General features: G+C 39.0%; 1 protein-coding gene across 2 annotated transcripts in view; it reads left to right on the top strand.

Moving 5' to 3' along the window:
• Nucleotides 1-18278, top strand: part of SLX4IP (SLX4 interacting protein) — an 81036-nt gene that overhangs the window by 19265 nt on the left and 43493 nt on the right. The window lies entirely within an intron of this gene.

The raw sequence follows: 18278 nt of genomic DNA, 5'->3' as shown, positions 1-18278 counted from the left end.
GGCTCAATCTGCAACTGTGTCAACATTTCTTTGGCTGTAACCATTAATTCTGTAGCCTCTTGATAATATGTAAAATGTGAAACTGGTTTGTTTACTACTGGGATTTGTCAGAAATTACTGTCTGCATTTAGCTTAGTACTTTCAAATATATAATAGATCAAAGAATTATTTTGCATTGTCACTGTGGTTTTTTGTAAAACAAAGGAATTTTTTCAGCTGGCTCTGAGCTCTTTAAAGGAACATTGGAGCAGTAAATTTCATAAATATTGTTCTTATACCTGTTTGATGTTAGCCGGCACAGGTATATTAAATACAGTGAACAAGAATCTGTAGCTATTATTTGACATGGATTTAGATGCATCTCTTTCATGCTTCAGCTGTCGTGAGACCTGGCATGGCTTCAACATACCTGGAGTTTTTGTTTATTTTTTGGTAATTAATGCATGTTTTCAGCATTTGTCTTACTATTGGGAACCTCAAGTGCAGTGGTCATAGAATCATAGAATCACAGAATAGTTTGGGTTGGAAAGGATCTTAAGATCATCCAGTTCCAACCCTCTGCCATGGGCAGGGATGCCTCGCACTAGACTATGTCACCCAAGCCGCTGTCCAGTCTGGCCTTGAACACTGCTAGGGATGTGCAATATTATCTAAGCACCATATCGTCTTCATGACAAAGAATTATGAAGACTACAAGTTCTGATAGACTGTTCTTCATTTGTTCGTGGTATGGAGCTAATAAGAGTAAGACGGAATAGAAGGATTTCTATGGATGTCGTATCTAGTCAGATAATAAATATTTGGTTTTACATAGTGTCTTTTATCTCTGATTTCAATATATTTCTTAATATATTGTCTTTATATTTTTATATGCTTTAATATTGTCTTTTTTAATATATTTATCAATCTAGTTTCAGTGTATTTTTGAGGTTTTACAGGACACCCCCCCCCTTGCCCCCCAAAACCTCAGAGCTTGCTAGACATCTCTACAGAACTTTGCTAAAGATATTTTTGCTTACTTAGAAGTAGGCTGTATAATCACTAACTAAAACTTACCACTGCTCCTGAGCAGGATTGGCAGGAATTAATTCTCTGATCTTACCTAAAACAGTTCACCTGAGCTTTTCTTACAAGTTTGTACATCTGAATGATCTGTCTTTCTATGAGTATTTTATTTAAAAGATAAAAATAACAGCACAGAATAGAATGTACATCACTCAATAAGGCTTTTACTTTAAAAATCTCAAAATACAGAATTACAATATGGATGAGCTAAATTATTGGAGAGAATTTTTTTTTAGCTTATAGAATAAGCTATTATATGAAACTCTTAAAAGGCAAGCCTGCGTTTTTAAAATCAGTACTATAAACTAATAAATATGTCACTAGTACTGTAGGAGGTTAGTAAAGCTTTCAGTTTGGAGATTACTGCCTTTTTATTTTTAAAACTTAAATGCTCTTTGCTGCTTAAATTCTGTTACCATTGCTGGATACCACTCAGACCAGATGTTTTTTAAGTGCTAAAATCTGAATGAATCTTTTTCCCAGTAAGACCCAAACATACCGTTCTCCCAAACAGCACATGAACAGAGAGGATCAATGTGTTTCATCATCCCTATTCAACTGCCTGGCCCAGCTTCTTTTCCTTTGATGGGAAAATGATAAATTCAAATTACGAAGTGAGGCAACAGATGATCTTTATCTGTTAAAACTCAATTCTTGATAGCAGGGGGTTTTTTGCAAGATTTTAAATATTTCACTGAAATTATGAATTTTGTGCAAAAAAATTTAGTACAGTAATTGGAACAGAATATTTGACCCAGAACCAGTAGGTCATCTTCGAACTGAATGTTATGGCGTACTAAGGGAGCCCCTTTTCACTGCATATCTGGCCTCTTCAATGTATGTAGGTACTGTGTAGTGTTTATATAATGTTTCTGTATTAATATATATGTTTTTAATATATGTATTATTTTTTCACTTGGATTTTACCTGTAAATGGTAGATTTTGCCCGTACCTACCAACAATGTATTGTAGTCTTTTGAATGGTAACAGATCACAGGCTTTAAGAGTGAGTTTTGTGATGGGCCCTTTGCCATTGGTTTGGAAATGTCTCCATCAAGTTATACACATCTGGGAAAATCAGTCTACATTTGTTGAGTAGATTCAATTTTTAGTTAAGAAAACCCTCTGCTGAGAGTGACTGTCCTGTGATCTTAGTGGCTGCATCCTGGGCTGCAGATTGAGAAGGTGAAGCTGGAGTCTCTCCCATTTGAAAGTAAAGAACAGAAAGTGTGGGGTGACTGACTTAAAAGAAAACTCGACAACAGCAAAAGTCAAACAAACCAGAAACTGCAGAAGATCCTTATTTATGAGACTGAGGGTAGCTGACTTGAGAATGGGCTGCAGTGATTCAGTAGTTTGAGCAAGGAACAGAGACGGACTGAGGGCATTGGAGAAGAATGAGGAGAAAATGAGTGATGGATGGCAGCCCTGGAGCAGGGATGTGCAGCTAATGCCAAATTGAAACCTGAAATTAAAGGCTGAATGGGATACAGCCCTAGAGGGCAGGGGGGCCCAAGACTCTTGGTTGTTATTCAAGGATCACCTGCTCCAAGCTCAGGAGTGTTGCATCCCAACTAGAAGGAAGTGCAGCAGGAGGGCCAGGAGACCTCCTTGGATGGATGAGGAGCTGCTCAGGAAAATTCAAAGGAAAAAAGAGGCTTATAGAAGGTGGAAGCAGGGACAGGCGGCATGGGAAGAATACAGGGATGCTATCCGGGAAGCTAGGGACCAGATGAGGAAGGCTAAGGCCCAGTTAGAATTGAACTTGGCTAGTGATGTTAAGGATAATAAGAAGGGATTCTATAGGTACATAGCGAGTAAAAGACAGATTAGGGACAACGTAGGCCCCCTTCGGAAGATATCGGGAGAACTGGCTACCCAGGATTTGGAGAAGGCTGAGGTTCTGAATGACTTCTTTGCCTTGGTCTTCACTGGCAAAGTCTCTGACCACACCACCCAAGACTTGGAAGGCAAACGCAGGGACTGTGAGAATGAAGACCCTAGGCGCACTGTAGGAGAGGATCTGGTTTGAGACCATCTTAAAAACCTAAACATACACAAGTCCATGGGACCTGACCAAATCCATCCGCGGGTCCTGAAAGAGCTGGCAAATGAAGTTGCTAAGCCACTGGCCATCATATTTGAAAAATCATGGCAGTCAGGTGAAGTTCCCTATGACTGGAAGAAGGGAAATATAACCCCCATTTTCAAGAAGGGGAAAATGGATGACCCAGGGAATTACAGACCAGTCAGTCTCACCTCTGTGCCTGGCAAACTCTTGGAGCAGATTCTCCTGGAAGGCATGCTAAGGCACATGAAAAACAAGGAGGTGCTTGGTGACAGCCAGCATGGCTTCACTAAGGGGAAATCCTGCCTGACCAATCTGGTGGCCTTCTATGATGGGGCTGCGAAACTGATGGACAGGGGCAGAGCAGTTGACATCATCTACCTGGACTTGTGCAAAACGTTTGACACTGTCCCACATGACATCCTTGTCTCTAAATTGGAGAGACATCAATTTGATGGGTGGACCACTCGGTGGATAAGGAACTGGCTGGATGGCTGCACGCAAAGAGTTGTGGTCAATGGCTCAATGTCCAGCTGGAGACTGGTAACGTGTGGTGTCCCTCAGGGATTGGTGTTGGGACCTGTCTTGTTCAACATCTTTGTTGGTGACATGGAGAGTGGGATTGAGTGCGCCCTCAGCAAGTTTGCCAATGACACCAAGCTGTGTGGTTCGGTTGATACGCCGGAGGGAAGGGATGCCATCCAGAGGGACCCTGACACGCTTGTGAGGCGGGCTGATGCCAACCTTAGGAAGTTTAACCATGCCAAATGCATGGTCCTACACCTGGGTCGGAGCAATCCCAGGCACAGCTACAGGTTGGGCAGAGAAGGGATTCAGAGCAGCCCTGCAGAGAAGGACTTGGGGGTGTTGGGCAATGAGAAAATGAACATGAGCCAGCTTCAGTGTGCGCTTGCAGCCCAGAAAGCCAACCGTATCCTGGGCTGCATCAAAAGGAGTGTGACCAGCAGGTCGAAGGAGGTGATCCTGCCCCTCTACTCTGCTCTCGGGAGACCTCACTTGCAGTATTGTGTGCAGTTCTGGTGTCCTCAACATAAAAAGGACATGGAACTGTTGGAACAAGTCCAGAGGAGGCCACGAGGATGCTCAGGGGACTGGAGCACCTCCCATATGAAGATAGGCTGAGAAAGTTGGGGCTGTTCAGCCTGGAGAAGAGAAGGCTGCGCGGAGACCTCATAGCAGCCTTCCAGTATCTGAAGGGGGCCTACAGGGATGCTGGGGAGGGGCTATTCATCAGGGACTGTAGTGACAGGACAAGGGGTAACGGGTTCAGACTTAAACAGGGGAAGTTTAGATTGGATCTAAGGAAGAAATTCTTTACTGTAAGGGTGGTGAGGCACTGGAATGGGTTGCCCAGGGAGGCTGGGAATGCTCCATCCTTGGCGGTGTTCAAGACCAGGTTGGATGAGGCCTTGGGTGGCATGGTTTAGTGTGTGGTGTCCCTGCCCCTGGTAGAGGGGTTGGAACTAGATGATCTTAAGGTCCTTTCCAACCCTAACTATTCTATGATTCTATGAATGGAGAGAAGGTTTGGAACAGGGCAGTAGTCTCCTGCTTGCCCTCTCTTTTTCCAAAGTATGGAGCAGGAAGATTTAAACAGGAATTGGTAATGGCTCAATAATGAGATGAGGATTAGGAGTAGTAAATAATATTCAAACTAATGGAACATCTTGAGTGGCGAGGTAAATTGGTCAAAAGACTGGTTTTGACACCTTGAAATATGGAAGAGATTAGGAATATCCAGATGCTGGAAAGTGTCAGGTTTGGGGGATGATGGGCACAATTATCTAGTTTAGTCTGTACTCTCTTTTGCACCTTGGAAGGAGAAGTTTAAGGCTCCTGAAGTGAAACAAAGTCACAAATGCTTTATCTTTCTCCAGTAGTAATCTAAAGAAAAGGATGATGGTTACTGCAGATTAGTTGTATTGGTTCAGTTGCAGGAGGCTTCTGTGGTGCTTCCAGTCCTGCCAATTCCCTTTGGGAGTCGATGTGTAGAGATATGGTAGATTTTCCTTAGTCGGTTTTCCACCTGCCCATACAAGGTCATATTCAGACACTGTTTAACTTAAAAAATCGACCTGTACTCATCTAGGAGCATGCGTGATGTCCTTGGCCTTTTTTAAAGTCTTTCTATAATATATTGTGACTGTGTTTTAGTACATTGCTGCTTCACTGAGTGCGTTTTTCTTATAAAGAGATGAACAGTATCTGTATAAGGCTGGAAAATAAAGGAAACTTCAGAGATTTGCAGTATCTCTTTTTATCATGCCATATTAATATTAATGAATTTAAATGTTTGCACACCCCAGTACTCTCTTTGATGTTAATTACAGTAGATCACATAAATTCATTCTTGGTGTCAGACAAGTGAGGAAATAACTTCCTTTTCATTTAGCTGTGTTCCTTAGCAACAGACTTGGTCTTATTAGTTAATAACGTGTATTTTTGCTGTGTTTGCTGTATACAAATGCTTGTCTTTCTGCTTTTTAAAAAGCTCTGAGTGGACCTTTATCACTAAGTTCAAGCAGAAAATAATGTAAAGATATAAATATATTTTTACATGTAAGTGTAATGAAGCTTAATTGTATTCTCAGACAAGTTAAAACAAAGTTCTTTTTCTTTGTCTTCCTTTTACTGGTGTAAATCTGATAAAATGGACAGTGTGTTTGCTTGCTCCTCTCTCTGTGGTGCTTTGTGTTCCTGACATCCAGGAACTGTAATTTGTCACGTGCTATCATCTCTGTGCTTCATCTTCCCTTCAACAAAGACAGCTGTGAGAGTAGCATGCTATCAGGTTTTTTAATTAAAAAATTAGCTGCTGCTTTGAGGGGTAATTCCCTCTCAATCTGTAATATAGGGTTTTTTTCTTTTTCTGTTGAAATCCATCTTTTTATCCTAAATTTATAAGGTGGACTCTTTCCAGCATTGGCTCTTTAAAAAGATGAAGACATGTAGGAAGTGCAGACTCAGCCATAGCAGTCTGGCTCTGCAGATCCTGTTGAAGATCCTTAGTTGGCACACTCTGATCTGTCTTTGGTAGGTGGTTTTTGCAGCATATGACAGTCTATCCTTTGGTTCTGCTGTGATGTTCACACTTAAAATTGTACGACAATTGTATGACAGCTCTTGACTTTTTTTAACCCAGTGAAATCATGTTCTATTAGTAGCATCCATTGTCATGTATTTTAATATAAAATTTCTGTCTGCTGGTAGGCATTGCTTAAGTTCTATTACAGATGTTACTGCTGTGTACAAAGAGGCCTTTCCATCTTGTCAACCTGGGTTTGACATGTCATCTTGTTTGACATCTTGGTTTTTCCATCTTGTCTTTGTGGGTTTCCAATAACATGGGTACAGGTAAATATTGTAATGGGAAGAAACTTTCTGACCCATAATATGATCTGTTTGTTGGAAGAATGCTTCAGAGATCTGGTCATCTACTACCCACAGAGAGTAAAACCTTTACACAGGATACTGTGGTTACCCCATAGGAGAAAGGGGAAGTGTATTCCCAAAATAATCACCCTGAAATTTATAGCTGAATGTCTTGAGCAAAATGCAAATAGATTTACTCTATGAAGTTGATTGCAAAGCCTTACAATGTTACGAGTTGTATGTTTTCTGGGACTATTATTCATCTTATTCAGTTGTTTTAAAAATTCAATCAGGAATGTGAAACTTCTACTGAATCTGCTTGGTTTTACATATCAGAATATTTAAAGACCCTGAAAGATACATTTGGTCCTCAAATACAAGAAATTGTCTCTAAGTGTGTGACTGTGAACTTTTTCTGCATCCAGGCAGAGATGCTACAATGACAGAATCTGACCTTATTTTTTAAAATCTCTTCCATTGCTGCTGCTTGTTGGTGTCCTTTTGTTTCTGTAGCTGAGATGGATTTTTTTTTTATAATGGCATTTTAGAAAAATTATTTTTGATCATCTGTAACCAGAAATACATAGAGAATCTTTATTTATTAAAAGGGATTGTGGAAACAAGGGAATTGTATATCATGCAGCATTAATAGAGACTGTAGTCTTAAACTGCTTCTGTATAATGACAGGTTGACCTTTAGTTCTACTGTTTGTATGCAAGTTAAGTGCTATTGGCAGATATGGTCTACATATAGAGACTCATTGAGAATTTTCTTCTAAAACCTCCAACACTTTCTTGTAATACTGAGATGTGAGACTGTTTAAAGCAGTTATTATTTAATTTCTCATAAATGTTAAGTGAGAGTGCTTTTTAAAAATCCCTGGAAAGCAGACCTAAATACAAACCGTGTAACATGAAAACTTCAATGGGAAAGAAGACTCTGGCAGGTTACTTTCATACTTTTGTGTTTCCTTTGAAAGAAAAGCTTTCCCAGATGGTCATTGCAGGGTACTGAATGCGACCAGGAATTTCATGTAAGCATTTAAGTTCATAGCCCCTGTCAGAATTCCTTATTTGGGGACTGGATTCTTTACAAAGGGTTTTTCTTTTTTTTTTTTTTCTAACCACTATCTTTACACTATTACATGAATGCAAGTTGAGGGTAAGATTATCTGCGAGGTCATAGTGAAACTTAAAGCATGATGGACAAAGTATACTTACCGAGGCTGGAACTAGAAATAAACACACAAAGGAAAGTATATGGCCTGACTGATAGTTATAAATTAAGTGTCAAGGTTTCAAATCTGGGAAAGTATCATCAGAATTTATAAAGTTCTGTTTAAATAGTCCATTCTGCTCACGTCAGACATCTGTTAGTGGTTATTGTTTGAGTGACCACCACGTACATTATACAAAAAGGAATGTGTTTTTTGTAAGATCTGTGCTAATGTGGCAGATAAAATCCCAGTGTTTGATAGCAGTGCCAAAGGGCAAAGAGGTGCTGAACAATATTCCTCATCTTTACCATAACTTTCCTTCCTGGAAAAACAGGCTTTGACAGTGGGAAAATGAAGACCGAGATAAGGAGAGGTGGAAAGAGGCTTGGGAACTGAGAGTGATATAGACCAGAACTGTACTTGAGGAAGAAGGGAAAAAAGTGCTTCTGGTGAGCTGATGCACCAATAATTATTTTTTTGTTGATTACAAATTTGAGTTATATCCCCTACGCTGGGGTGATAAATTAAAAGGAGGAGCAAGCTAAGGACCAGTTGTTTTTGTTGGCATGTAGCATAAACCAGTCCTGTTTTTTACAGCTCTAGCAACTGATTGTTGACTTTTTGAAGAAAAATGTGCTGTTTTTATCAATGCTGTATCAGTCCCAGTTTCATTTATCAGAGGAGCAGAATTGGAACTTACGAAACTTATTTATTCCTTTTGAGCTACAAAGCAGTTGACAATGATGGTTGTCTTGTTTTTATTGATTATAAGCATTGCAGCGTTGCTGTCTTGAATGTCAAATGTCAGTTGTGTGTAAACTGTCTTAACAGAGCTAAGCAGGTACATGCAGGTTATGGAAAATCAGGTATACTGCAGACATGTTAAGTCATTCACTTTTAGTTTTCTATCTTAACATATTGCTGGGTAGACAGAAACGTTACAGTTAAGCAAGATTTGATTCAGCTAGGTGACATAGTAAATGCTCATTCCTAGGTGGCGTACCTTACTTTACTGAGCTACTTTCTTCTGTCAGTTTATTATAGTACTCACCGGTTTAGAAGATGCGTTAAGAAGCAGTTGTGACTTGGTAGGCATGGAGAAAGTCTTGAAAGATGAACTTAAACTCATGAAAAATATCATGAAGCATTAGGAGACCTGTGGCAATTTTCTGCGATAGGCTTACTGATAGAGCAAGGAGAAAAAGAATCTGATAAATGGGGAAATAGATGCATTTTTGGCTAGAAAGTGATAGAAAATATTGAGGGACTGTTTTACACAAGATTATCCTCTAATGTACAGGAGATAATTTTTGGTTTCTTGGGAGTTTTTTAGCAGTTTGGCTCAGTGTGGGGGGAATGTGGGAGACGAGTGAAGCAGAATTAGGTCTCCTGAGGGCGAAAGCACTGGCCTTGAGCATGATTCTCTCTCTGCATTTGTACACAGCAGGGGAGGGTACTAAGATGCATTTGTGGAGTTTTTCTATTTACCAAGATGTCGTTAAAAAGCCAAAATTTTTGAAACAGATGCATTAACTTTGAAAACTAATTTTCCAGTTTCATAGTGTTCTTAGCTGGAAAAGAAACAATGGGGTTTAATATAGTTGTCTATTTTGGTTAATTTGTACTCTGCACTGGAATAAGTACACAGAAAGCCAGATTTTAGGGCATTTTATATGGGAATAAGAAACTTTGGCAGAGCTTGTTATTTTTAAATTGCCCTAGTTTCTTGTATTTGAGAGTGCCTTGTATGCTAGGACCAGCAAGTTGTCAGATCAATGTCTTGACATCTGTAGCAGGGAAATTAGCATAAATTCCACTGAGGCAGAATGGATGGATATACAGATTTGTGTAGTATGTTGGGAAGAAGTCCAAACACCCATTGTAAAGAGAAGTCGTGCATCACAGCCTTCTGGCTTTTTTACAGGTACTGGTGAGTGTAAGGAATGGGCAATCTGGTTGCTATAACCCATTTAGAGTCTCCAAAATTGATTTGCCTCACCAAAGTGTCTTTCAGTGAGCTGAAGAAGAAAGTCCTCACATAGATTACCTGGCTGAAGGATAAAGGTGGATGGAGGCAGTACTGGAATTGGAAGGGAACTCTGGGGTAGACCCTGTATTTATAAATAAATAAATATATAAAAATATATAAAAATATGTACACATTTATGTATTAAATATATATTTATAAATTACCTGAGAAAGGAGGTTACAAAGACTTACAATGAAGTATTACAAAAAACCTCAGAGTATTGAGTGCCCGTACTATCAATTTACGGATGAATAAGTCAATGTGATGTATGTGGGGTGAGGGAGAACGGCTTCAAACTGATGGATGCAAATGATGTGTCATAAGCACAGGACCACCACACAGGAATGACTCAGCTCAATTCACAGCAGCATTTTAAAATGCAAAACCAATTTGGGGAATAGTAGGAACAGAATGAAGAAAGCACAAGAAATAACATCACTGTGCCATGGTACAAATTGTGGGCATGTCTACTTTTTAAATGCTACGTGTACTTGCAGTTCTCCTTAGTGGAACTAAGAATTAGTGAGAGGTGTAGAAATTCTCCAGTATAAGGAACAATTTAACACTCTTTAGCCTGGAAGAGAGAAAGTCTGAGGTGGGTGTGTGGGGAATAAGAGTGATCTATTAACTCATGGATGTCCAGAAGAGATAAATAAGAAATGACTGTTTGTTCAGATTTAACAGCTGAGGGTATTCAATTAAACCAACATGATAAGTTGAAATGAACTAGGAGATATGAGTCTTCATGCACATGTGATCAGTTTGGGGGACTGCTTGCCACAGGATGTTGTGGATACAAAATACATGCAGTTTTATAAACCAATCTAACAAATTATGGGAGAAAATGACCACTGATGACTTCTAAGTATGGATACAGCCTATGAGATATAAAGCATCAGATTCTCATGTTGCTGAATGTCTCATATATTTACTAAGGAAAGTACCATTATTTGCTTATCTTTTTTAACCGTTTCCTGTAGACAGCTACTACTAGTCACTGTCAGAGCATACAAGTCATTGTGGACCACTGGACTGGCCCAATAAGACTTTTTATGTATTTAAAATGAACATTTTGTTACATAAAATCAACGCTATTTATCATTCTCAGTGATTTTAATGTTCTCCATGTGTGTTGGGATTGCTGCTAATTATCACTGGAACTTTTATAAACATAATTGTGGGAAATATTTACCACGTATTCCCAATTAGTAACATAATCCACAGGGAAATTTGGAAGAATTGGCTTTGAAACGTAAAACTTCCAACTTTTTAAAAGTGCATTCCCAAACATCACTTGAAATCCTAGGTACTGATAGTAGTCTTTAACATTACTAAAATGATGTCCTTTCTTCTCTGGGACAGTGGCTTTGCTGATCTCAGTGAAACAGATACATAAGTTTTGATAATAGATCACATTTTTTTTTATTTGCTACTCCCCCTTCAGCTTTAAACAGGCCTTCTCTGAAATCTTGGGAGCATGTTGTTTCTATTATACTTCATAATAGGTGAAAATGAGCAATGTGTTACCATGCTGTCTGCACAGGGTATTAAAAACAAGTGTTTTCCCTTGGGCTTTCATTACTTTATTGACCACATGTGAATATAATACCTATCAATGCACTTAGTGTGAAAAAGAGTTGCGTAAGCTGACAAAGCCAGTTATTGAATAGACTATGCTTGTATAAAGTACTGAGTTGCTTTCTTTCAATGCCCATTCAGTGTTTGTTTTCATGTTAAAAACAATCACTTTGGATCTTCTTTTCCGCTCTTGAAAGAGACTTGAGTTGATTTTTATGGATCTTTAGAAGAAAAATAATAGGCACTTAACCCCCTAACCTGGGAAACTGATTTGTAGAAATACGAATACTTGCAGAAGGATTCACTTTCGGTTTTTGTTACAGATTTTTAATGTGTCTGATAGGTGCATGAAAATGCTGATTGACATGTATAATCTAATGCTGTATGCACCTGCCTTCCTTACAGGCAGGAGATCTGTTACTGGTGCCTCCTGAAGGCCTGATGTTAGAACAGAGTCAGGTGTACTTTTCAGCTGCATATGATTTAAGTTAAGGCCAAGTTGTCCACCACCTGCTTTTCATTGCTCTCTTCTCCTACCAGAGGTTGCCACTTCTTAAGTTTGTTAGGAGAGAGAGATGAATAGTCACTCCCTATTTATTTCTATCCAACTGAATAGTTTTTTAGTATGTATTTTAATACATGTGTTGTATCAGAACTGGTTTAGTAGGGGACAGTTGTACCTGTTCAGTTCTGAAAGGGGTAACCTCAAGAAGATGGAGGCAGAAGGGACAAGGACAGATAAATGGGGAAATAGCTTCCTCAGTTTTAGTCTAAGCAGCCTTTCTGGTGGCAAACACCTCCATCAGGAATCAGCAGCAGCTTTCACACCTTGTCCTCACTTGTTGCTACCTCTTCAGTGTTCAACTATGTTAATATTTTACACATTTTTTATAAATCAGTTGCTCCTGTTCCTTTTGTGTCCATTTTGCTTTTTATGCACAAAGTCTATTTATTATATATTCTGTGCAATGCCAGATACAAGCATTTTTTCTCTTGAATATTAAAAAAAGAAAAACCTATTACTTTGCTCTCCAGCAGGTAATTCCTTGAGATTGTTGCTGATCTGTTTCCATTTTGAAATACAATACATTCTCCATCCATATGATTCTGCTTTTTCAGCAGTAAGATTTAGAGCATCACTTGTTCACTTGACAGGTTCGTCTGTTTCTTCCCTTGTACCTTTGTAGATAATACATTGATGATTTTGTTGAACTTGCTTTTGCTTTATGTTGACTAAATATGCTTCCACTTACTAGAAGGATTTTGTCCAAAGGGTGTGACTTTTTAATATGCTTTTTTCAGATGTAAATCACATTTTTCTTACGTTATTTCTGAAAAAGCCTTCATGCAGTTCTGAAATGTTCTGGGCTTAACTTAGACAAATTAGTTAAAACACAGAGTTAAAAAGTACTGCTTTTACGCACTTGGAAAATGTAACATTTCAACCACTAAAGCAAATAGAACAATTTTAAGAAATTTGGCTTGCTCATGCTTCTTTGCAAATAAAAAAAATATTTCTGCTTTATGTATTTGTCTTAAAGTCTGAGCATGTGTAATCAATGTATCTTTAATCTGCTAAATTATTTTGGCATAAGGATTTCACATCTGCAAATATTTTATAATGAAACATGGACTGCAGATGTTGGGTTTGGTTTTTCTGTTGCCTCCCCCTTCCCACTTCAGTAGCTGTATGCTGCGGTAGGTAACATCTTCATGAGAAGGAGGGAAGGAAGTAAATTTCAGGTCAGGTGAGACCTCGTCTCTTAGTATAAAAAGGAATCTGAGGCTTTGTGAAACAATTGTGAAGTTGGGGGACGTGGAACAATTTCCTGTGTGGTATCTGCCCTCACTTCCCAGTTCTGTTTTTGTGAGAGGGAAGTCAGCCCATCCCTGCAGCTGGTGTACCATAAACTCAAGAAATATGTTGCTGGATGCATCATATGCTTGCGAACTGCTGCTCCCTTCATCTTAGCAATGGGCACATTACCTTCCCAAAGGTACAAACCCTTGTGGTTTTATCTCTACTTCACCTTACGAAAATTTTGTAAATTGTGTTTTCCCTGCTATCTAATGGTTGGATTTATATCCTCTGGCAGAGCTTACATCAAAAGATACTGAGGGTGGTGGCTTTTTACCTTTATTTTTATTGCACTTAATTAGCTAGTCATGATGAGCATCTGCAGAAACACATAAAATTAGGTGGTACATTACTAAGCCTCTTAGCAGTCCTGTATGGTGGTTCTTTTCATATGCCTAACAAATACATCAGTCACTTGCCAATACATACTTGGGGTCCTCTGTTTATACTTTAAAGTTTGGTTTATTAATATTAAAATATAGCATGTAGAGCATGCGTGTGAACACTCTTTAACATGTAAAAGGTCTGAAAAAGGCCTTCAAGCTTTTTTATTACTGGCTGTAATTTCTTCAGAAAATTATGTTGTCACTTTGCTGTTTGTGATTATTAAGTTTGTTGGAAGCTTTAGTCCTCCCTGCTTTTTGCTAGCAGTACTTTAAGCATGTGTCATGAACCTCCAGCCATTCTACTGCTTTAACCAGTTGTTTGACCTGTTACAGTTAAAAATAGCTAAATTTGAAATTCAGTTTGGTTACTATGAGAAAGTATTGAAGAAGCTGATAGTGAACCCGTGGTACTTTTGTTTCTATAGGGCAAAAATCAAAGGAAGTAACAATCATGTTAGAATTGCCAGTTCTCAATATTTAATGTGATGATACCTATTACTGTAGTATCTGATCATTACTAAATGAATGATTCAGACATGCAGAGGTTTTTGTACAGGGTGCGTACTAGTTCCTTTATCTTTCCATCTGGGTAACAAACTAATCCCAGCGCTGACTTTCTGGAGCCACAAAGGACATCCCATATTCCAGTTTAGTACGGCAGTGACAAGGCCATTCTTCTCTTTATGAATCACTTTCATAACACCAAATTTTTTGTTGATAGCTTCGGGTGAGAGATGGGTAAGGTACCTCTAATCTTCATCTGCACCCACTTACCAAAGATCAAGTGATACATAATGTGTTTTGGTGTGTCCATGCCCTAGGAAATGCCCTTAAAATGTACAATTTAAAATGAATTGCATTTATGTAGGTGGTGAATATGTTCAGCTACCCATTTAATATGGCCTCTCACCCCCTCCAGGCCAGTGTCATAAATGCAGGTTGCTGCATAAATGAGTGTACATCGCCTGCTAGCTATGATTTAAAAAATATCATAGTTTTTATAAGAATATTTTACAACAAAATAGTGAAAGCACCTTGTTGGAATCTCAAATTATCTTTTTATTATCTTAAACAAATACTGTGCTGCTATTTCTGTTTTTCTGGATCAGCTCTGACACAGGCAGGGACATGGTATATATCCTTTCAAAACAATGTGGAGATTGCACTGTTACTTGGAGACTTTGCCCTGAGGGAAAATTGGCTTTTTGCAATTGTTTGAGCTCCAGCTACATGGCTCCTTTCGATACGCAGGCTACAAAAACCTCCTACGGAATTGGGATCAGACCAGCACAGATTGACAACCTAAATTAAGCTTAATTCTCTCCTGCAATTTAGGCCTCTTTTTCAACATTGTACCTGATAGAGCAGTTCTCCAAGACCAGTTCAGATGTTTAGATTAAGTAATTACTGCTTAGCCTGACTGTGGTGATGAACTGAAAGGCTCTGTTTGCACTGAAGCATTCTTATGTTGTTAAAAACATGCAGATCCTTTAACTCAGCAGATACTTAGGTGCTTTTGAAGGAGTTGTCTTGATTAGTTCATTTTCCTGTGTTGATTTGGGTGGATCTCTCACAATTACATGCTTTAAAAGCAGCGTACTAGTCCTTACTTTGAAATTCTCCAGTATCATACACAGCTCCATCAGATTTGAAACTACTTTTATTTCTTTACATTTCCCTAAGAGTTGAATCATTCACAACTATTTTTTTGTTTACTACCTTCTGCATTGTTCAAGAATCTGAAATACTGCCTTGATAGCGTGTCTTAGTTTCTTGTGTTTTCAGACTACATTGCTCAAAAGTTGGCTCGTTCTCTGCTTGCACCTCTTTACTTGACATGGGGACCTCTGAATGTGATCTTAATACTCATGTAGCTCATTGATTGACTTTTCAGATAACTACTTCTTTTGCTCCTCTAAACCACCAGAAAATTAAACACTCCTCTGTTCAGGAATTTCTCATACATAAACTATACTCCTGAAAAAGCAAGCCAACCACTTGCAAAAGATTGCTTAGATATAACTTGTATTCAGGTTATAAAAGGGGGAATTTCCTCCCTGCTTTTGGGAAGCCTGAATGCATTTTAGGTCATCCGGTTCCTGCTTGAATCTGTGTATAGTTTAGTATAGCCATCTTTGAGGAGAGATCTGCAAGTTAGACTCTTATGCCATTGCTGATGATCTGCTGCTTTACTGTTGTAGGGTGATTTCATGGGGAACTGAAAAGAGCTGAGTGATGTTAGCTAATGGCTGTGAGCCTTCTTTAACAAAACCAGTTATTTGTTAAAACTGTTCTACAACTCTAGTAAATAAAATAGAATCCATTTGAGATTTTCAGAGGGCAGCCTGGTTGTTCCCTGTACACTCATGAAACTGCACCATAGAGCCCAGATACTGTAAAAGTTTTGTGAGTTGTAGCAGAGCTTGGGCTGTTGGTATGAATGCTACTCTCCCAGTTGTGCTCATCTTCTGGCTTTTCTCCTTCTTCTGATCCAAGATCCTGCAGTCCCACTTTGCATCTAGTGTGAGCAGCTGTGATTTCCCCAGTGACAGAGTGAATGGCTCAGCTTTGGTTTTGGGTTACAACTCATCTCCTCAAAGCCTTGCAATATTTATAACGAAATAAAAGCTCTGCAGAATTTCCAGAACCAAACTGTTCTCCAGAAAAGAGAAAAGGTCAAAAGTGGAATTTACTACCCTGCTCTCCCCCCCCAGTTTCTTTCTTCTTGAGCATTCTGAAGAATGGCCTTGTATCATAAACTCCTTGAGGGTTCCTGCTTGTGGCTTTTTCTGGAGGTTTCTCTATGGTCTCTTCTGCTGTCTTTCTGAATCAGCTGGTGAGTAATCCTGCTATAATCATGTTGTGGTTTAAGCCCACCTGGCAACTAGGTACTGCGCAGGTGCTTGCTCACACACATGGCTCTGTGGGATGGGAAAGACATTTGGGAAAAAAGGTAAAAACCCCATGGGTTGAGATAAGAACAATTTAATAATTGAAATAAAAGTAAAATATAATAATACAATAATAATAATAGGAGGGAGAGAAGGGGGGGAAAGAGGTTCTATGGTATAGAATACCCCTTGTGCACCTCCTCACTGGCAGAGCATGGGGCACTGAAAAATCCATGATTTTAGGGTAAGTGCTGCTGAGCAACACCTAAACCATTGGTGTGTTACCAACATTATTCTTAGAATAAAGCCAAAACACAGCATTGCACCAGCTACTGGGGAGAAAATTAACTCTATCTCAGCTGAAACAAGGATAAATCAATTCCTTCTGTTAGGTGACCTGTTTAATGTCATGACATTAAACCCAGTCACTGATGACCTGTTGGTTTCTAAACACTCTCCTGAAATTTGAAGTTGAAATAACACTTGCTTTGAACAGCAACTAGAAAGGCACCAGTTCCATGCAGCTTGACTATGTAGTGAAAAAAACCCAAACAACTATGTTGTCCTCTCTCCTCCCTTTTTTTCCCTAAGGAGGAAACCCCCCAAAAACCAAATCCCACAGATTCTGAAAAAAATACATGGAAAATCTGGGCACATATCAAATCATAACTTTATCTACTTAAAAGAATGAGAAATGTACAATGTTCGGTACTGCCAAACCTCCTTTGCCCCCATATTTTTTTATGCCAGGTTGAGGCATTTGACTACTGGAAAAGTGTGTCCTACAGTTTGGGAAACTATGTGTATTACCTCTGACTGTATTGTTCCTGGGCATGTTTGTAAATGAAAGGTAAATTAATTTCTTGTAATGACAACTATATCTCCTGTGCTGTGTGTGCACTTGCTTAAATAATGATTTTTGCCTGTTGCTGGAGAAGAAGGTAAAAATATTGAAGATGTTTGGTGCTAACCATAGGAACAAAAGGAAGACCTAACATTTTGGGGTCAGAAAAGTAAAGGAGGAGAACACACTTTTGCTTCTGAAAAGCCTGGAAAAAGTGAATATACATATATATATATAGTCATAATATAGTTGTCAGAGTGTATAGGCCAATGACTACATAATTGTACTTAATGTTGTAGATGTTTGAACTTGCAGAGCTGAATGTAGAAAGAATTTAGGATGGAATATATTAAAATTAGCCTTTTTTATTATAAGACAAGATACTTCACAAGCTTCTTTATTTATTTATTTATTTACACCCCCCCTCCCCTCTTTTTCCCCCCCTCTCCCCTCCCAAACTATCACAGAATGGTTTGGGCTGGAAAGGACCTTAAGATCATCCAGCTCCAACTCCCTGCCATAGGCAGGGACACCTCACGCTAGACCGTGTTGCCCAAGGCTCTGTCCAACCTGGCCATGAACACTGCCAAGGGTGGAGCATTTGCAACTTGTTTGGGCGACCTTTTCCAATGTCTCACCACCATCACATGTGTTTCCTTTTCCACTGACCCTACATCCTGCATCTGTAGAATAATTACAGCAATGGGAAACGCTAATATGTGCCTTGGGAGGCTGGCTCTCCAGTCCTGTCAGGTTTAATGATGCAGCACGTTGGGAATGATATAACTGAATACAAACTCACCATGCTGATCCTCAGCATCCCAGGTCTTTTTGTTTATAATAATTGGTTTTGTGCTATTTGAAGTGATGAGGTTTGAAGAAATGAGAGTAGCCATGTATTGTAAAAAGAATTCCTGAGTATAAGAATGAAAAGTATTTGTGTTTATC

Source organism: Psittacula echo (genome assembly GCF_963264785.1).
Source record: "Psittacula echo genome assembly, chromosome: 4".
NCBI classification, from domain to species: Eukaryota; Metazoa; Chordata; class Aves; order Psittaciformes; family Psittacidae; genus Psittacula; species Psittacula echo.
This window is presented reverse-complemented; position numbering and strand designations above follow the sequence as displayed.